This window comes from Notamacropus eugenii, chromosome 6, assembly GCF_028372415.1.
Source record: "Notamacropus eugenii isolate mMacEug1 chromosome 6, mMacEug1.pri_v2, whole genome shotgun sequence".
NCBI lineage: Eukaryota > Metazoa > Chordata > Mammalia > Diprotodontia > Macropodidae > Notamacropus > Notamacropus eugenii.
The window spans coordinates 33,281,422-33,287,380 of record NC_092877.1 but is presented as its reverse complement, the minus strand read 5'-3'; positions in this window follow the sequence as shown (position 1 = coordinate 33,287,380).

Here is a 5,959-nt window from a genome sequence, read left to right as displayed (position 1 = left end):
TTAAAAAAAATCTTCCTAATGAGTTTCTCATTCCTGCCCCCAAGGCCACTGTCCTCTGGGGACCCATTTGCTTTGGGATTGGCTGCCAGGAAATTGTAAATACACATTCAGGTCTAAGGGCTTCTTCACAAGGAGCCAGCTCTTTCCCCAGGTCTCTGAGAATGAGGAGCCACCCTTGAGTAACATTTTCCCTGATCTCCTCATGGGTCATTAGAGGATAAATCAGATCAATTCAGGACATGCAGGATCCAGATGACTTTTTCCAGATGTCAGCCTTAGGATTGTTTCTTCATTTTGCTGTTTCTTATTCCTTTTTGACAGGCAACTGGATTTGCAGTTCAAAAGACCTGGATTCAAATCCTGCCTTTGACATTTCCCACCTGTGTGATCCTGGGCAAATCACTTAACCTTTCTGAGCCCTCAGTTTCCTCACCAGTAAAATGGGAATCGTAATGCTTATGCTGCCTGTCTCCCAGGGTTTCACAATACTTGGGAAGTGATTTGATCCCCTTAAATGCCAGTTATTATTATCATTTTATTAGGGCCAATATGTGCTTCCAAGGAGCACTGGTCTCTCTTGTCCTGGGAATGTCCCCCTCCCTTCTTCTCCTGTTCCCTTTTGCATGGGAACTACCAATGGAGAGTGTATGGGACTGGCATTGTGCATGTCCTGAGCAGTCTGAGGACATATTTCTATAGATGCAAAATTCCCTTCCTCCTGCCTCCCCCCTCCCCCACACAGAGAATCACTAGCTAAGCTTTAATTTTGCAAAAGAGAGCATGGAAGGGGGGACTTTTTTCTGAAGATCCCTGGAAGAAAGGTGAGAGTTAGGAGGGGGCAGGGCTTGCACTTCTGAGAACCTGTGAAATCAATCCACTTGTTCAGAGGATACTTTTAGCTAGGAATGTGCGACTGCAGCTACTTTCTGAGAGCAGGCACTTTCTGATAGGCTATGAAATTGTTTAGGTGTCAGTAGGAGAGGAAGATTCACAAGCTGTGGGCTCTAAAATCAGTTTGCATAGCTGAACAAATGTGACTGTTTCAGAAGAAAAGGCAGAACCAAGGGAAAGAGACAAGCAAATGTGGTCAGTAATGTTTTCCTCTTCACCAATTTTAGATTCAAACTCTACTACTTATCACCTGAGGAACACTGGGCATGCCACATTCCCTCTTTGGGTCTCAGTTTCCTCCTTTGTTTGTTCTGTGAAGCTTGACCTTTATGCCAACAGCTAGCTGGCAAAATGCTCCATCTAGGGCAGAGGTATCATATACCTGGCCATTAAAACTAGTAACACTCCTGAGTAAGATCAAAACCAGACTAAAATGAAATTGGGGAATACTTAACAAATAAATAAAAATACAAAAGAGCTTAAATAATATTACTCTGTGCCTTCAAGGATTTTTATGCACAGTTAGTGGCTCTTATTTCTACTTGAGTTTGACACCTCTGTTCTACCTGTACTGTTTCAGGCACAAAGAATATATAAGACCCAGAGATGCCTTCACTTAGCTGGAAGACTGTTATGTGGAAGAGAAACCTGTGGAGGGTATCTCTACATCAGGGAGATCACAGATCCACTGGAGCATCCCCAGCACAGGCATGGGGCTCTGCACACAACAGGTGTTCCATAAATGTTTGTGGATTTGAACTCTCTGTTATTCATGCTTTATGTGCATTTTGTTAGTTCAGATATTTATGAAGTGCTTACAATGTGCAAAACACAATACTGTATGCTAGTGTATGTACTGTATGAAGGCTGACTTTGCTGGAGGAAGAATGAGATAGTTGGATGAAAAAGACCAACTCTGAGATTCTGTGATTCTGATGTGTGCCAGCCACAATCCACTCCAATGAGTTCCACCCAGCTCACAGCCTCTCCATCCATCTTAGCTTAGTTAATTCCAGATCACAGACTATATATACATTTGACCCAACCATCAGCTCCCCACCCAGCTCAAATGAAAGAGACTCCCTGACTGGTGCGCATCAGAGTACACAGAGGGGCTGAATAAAAGGCAAATAACACATTTCTGTGACCACTTAAATAAGCCTGTTAAAAACCAGATTGCTTTAGTCAAAGTCCTTTTCCATTTTGTGCAGGGTGGGCAGGACATCCTTACTATAATTGTGCCAGGCCTTATAAACTTTACATGTTTTAGAACATTATGTTCCAGGAGCATAGCTTTAAGAAGCACAAAGAGGGAGGTGGGTTTCCTCAGGTGTCATCAAAGGACTTCCAGACTTGTTATATCTATCCTCATGACAGATAGACAGGAGGGAGCTGGGCATTTAGCAAACCTATGATCACTTTTCTTGATTATTTTGTGTTGGAGAATAAAGGACACCTCTCACCAAGTCTTTTCTTCTAGAAACTGAACAACCATAGGTCCCCTAATCAATTCTCCTAGGACAGTACTGGCCATGTGACCAAGGGAATGCACTTTTCTCTGAGTCTCAGTTTCTTCATCTATAAAATGGGGAATATCAATCAACAAGCATTTATTAAGTACCTAGCATATGCCAGGCACTGCACTGGGAGATGGAGATACAAAGACAAAAACAAAAGTTTCTTCTTCAAGAAGCTTCCATTTTGTAATGGAGTACTATTGTGCTTTAAGAAATGAGGAGCAGGAGGACTTCAGAGAAACCTGGAAAGACTTGTATGAACTGATGCAGAGTGAAATGAGCAGAACCAGGAGAATGTTGTATATAGTAACAGCCACATTGTGTGATGACTGACTTTGATAGACTTAATTTTCTCAGCAATGCAAGGATCTAAGACAACTCCAAAAGACTCACGATGGAAAATGCCACCCACATCCAGAGAAAAAACTTTGGAGTCTGAATGCTGGTGGAAGCATAGGATTTGCTGTCCTTTTCTTTTGTTGTTTTGTTTTGTTTCTTCTTTCTTGTGTTTCCTCCCATTTGTTCCAATTCTTCTTCACATCATGACTAATGTGAAAATATGTTTAATATGAATGTATAAGAAGAGCCTATATCAGATTGCATACCATCTTGGGGAGGGAGAAGAAGAAGAAGGGAGAGAAAATTTAAAACCCCAAATCTTATGGAAGTGAATTTTGAAAACTAAAAATAAATAAGTAAATAATTTTTTAAAAAAAGAACCTTACGTTCTATAAACCACTACTTACACTACCGACCTCACAGAATTGTTGGGAGGAAATCTCAACAAACTATAAAGTGTGAAAGTATAAATTATTCTTCATTGTCACCCTTATTGTTATGATATTGAGTTACCTTCACCATTCAAGTTATCCTCCTCTGGCCATGTTGTGGTACATCAATACCCCTCTTAAACATCAGTGCTCCAAACTGAATATAATCCACCTCACACGGACTGATGAAAACAAAGCAAGAAAGAACCACTACCACTCTGCCCTAGATACAACTCAAGATGGAGAACTAATAGACCAATGAATGCTAGGTTTATTTGTACCAATGTAGACAGAAATCATTCATCCCAGGAAGGAGTGAGAGGTATGTGGCTGGATGAGGGATTAGATACAGATCTTTCTACTCTTTATGAATTTCTACTCAATCTTGCCTTGAACCCCAAAACTTTGCTATCTTAGTCTCCACCAATTCTAGATTAAATAAGGTAACATATATAAAATACCTCACATGGTAGCTATCATCATTATCACCACCACCATCATCATCCTCCTACTCAGTAGGTAGGGACCAGAAAGTTTGTGTACTTGTATCAGTAAGTACCCCAACATACACAGGTAGCAGGGAGACCTGCTACCATGAATTCTTAGATCTGCATTATGAAAGGAAAGGCAACTCTTGAGGGGTTAAAAATCACTTTAACCAAACACATATATCATTCACCTAGTTCAAGGGAGTCAGCGCCCTGAACTTCAAAGAAAATATGGAGAAATTAAAGATCAACAGACATGGCTTCCTCTTCCTGACCATAATTCAACAGACAGTCCAATTGTCTGACCATAGTTACCAGAGAGGGAAGCATGACATCTGGGTTCTCAAAGCTGGGGAGTTCATTTAGCTGCTTCCCAGAGTCCTTGTCTGGCCAAACAAACACTTCCAATCAGTAAGCCCCAAAATAAAACCCACACCTCAGAGTCTTTACACACTTTTTAGAGCCAGAGGGCCTCACATCCCTTGAGAACCAGTGCCTCATTAACATAAAGTGGACCTTTCTATAAATCTTCCCAGACCTGACAATGAGTGGGAAAGATCCTCCTTATCACATTCAAATAGAGGCATTATACTTCTTGATTATACTAAAAAAAAAAGAAAAACAGCAAAAGATCCTATTTTTCTTACCATTACAGTGCTGAAGTGATACTTACATAGGCTCCTCTGAGGGCAGGGACTTTCTTTTGCCTTTTCCTGTATCCCCAACACTTAGCACAGTGACTGGCATATAGTAGGTACTTAATAATGTTTATTGAATTGAATGAATTAATGTATTTTATTTGGATCTCCTATGGTGCAGGGCTCATGGATCTAAATCTGGAAGGGATCTCAAAGGCCATCAGAGCAATTAAATTGTTTGAGCATGGCCATATAGGCATTAAATGCTGGAAGTAGAATTCAAACCCAAGTCCCCTGAGCCCAAATTAAGTGTTCTTTCCCCTGTCGATTCCCCATAGACTCAGAAGATTTGACCTGGAAGAGTTTTTGTGATTATTTTCTCCTACTCCCTCATTTGACAGTTGAGGAAACTGAGGCTTGGAGAGAGGAAGTCAGTTGTTGGGTAGTTGCAATTGCACCATTATAGAGGTGAGGCTGGAGTCTCTTTGTACATACATAAAGGTATACAGTCAGATCTAAACTAGATTTTGCCCCAAATGCTCCTGACCAATTCAACAAGTATGCACCAAGCATCTACTTCGAGCCAGGCCATTGCTACTGTTGATGGCAGCTTCTTTTTATCTGTATCTGGAGTCTTGGTTAAATTAAGTGCCCTGGCCCACCCTCTAGAGGGTGCTCAGAGAGGGTTTCCTCACTTCCTTCCTGCCCTTAAGGCTCTCTGTACTTTGGGAGAAGGAAAAACCAGTGGGTTTTGCCAGAAGGTGGGTTATATGCAGTTAAACTTCTGAGCATCCCATACTCCCCTGGGGCTTTTTATGGGAGAACTACCTCAGGGTAAAGGACAGAATGTGCACCATGCAGGAGTGCTTACCAGTTGGTAATTCATCTATGACCTACCTTATAGTCCTGCCAGGAGGAGAAATGTGTGGGTGTGAAAGGTAGAAACCAGAAGGGCTAAGGACAAAGGGGCTGTTGCTACAGATCACCCCCAGCAAAGGTCCAGAGGAGATTCCTTTCTCTTTGACACCTGGGGATTATGCCCCCAATCCTCCCTCCCATAAGAAGTCTCCCCCAATTATACTGTGAACCCCTTGAGAATAGATACTGATTTTTTTAACCTTTCTTTGTATCCCTAGCAGTTAACACACTGCCTAGTACATGGGGCAGATAGGTGGCACAGCGGATAGAGTCAGAAAGAAATGGGTTCAAATCTATCCTCAGACACTCACTAACTGTGTGACCCTGGGTAAGTCATGTAACCCTGTTTGCCTCAGTTCCCTCATCCAAATCTGGCCTCAGTCATATTATTAGCTATGTGACCCAGAGCAAGTCACTTAACTCTGTTTTCCTCAGTTTCCTCATCTGTAAAATGATCTGGAGAAGGAGCTAGCAAGTCTTTCCAACATCTTTGCCAAGAAAACCCCAGATGGAGTCACAAAGAGTCAGACATGACAGAAACAACTAAACAACAATGATAGTACATTGTAGATGCTTAATAACTGCTTCTTGACCAGGCTCCCTTGAGTGATACAGAACTCTACTCAACTTTGCTCAACCAGAAAAACCATCCCCTCCCTGGGGGCAGAATCTAGCTCTTCCCCCAAAAGAGAATTGTTTACACAGGATTGGAGCCTAGGTGTCTGGAGAATGGATTT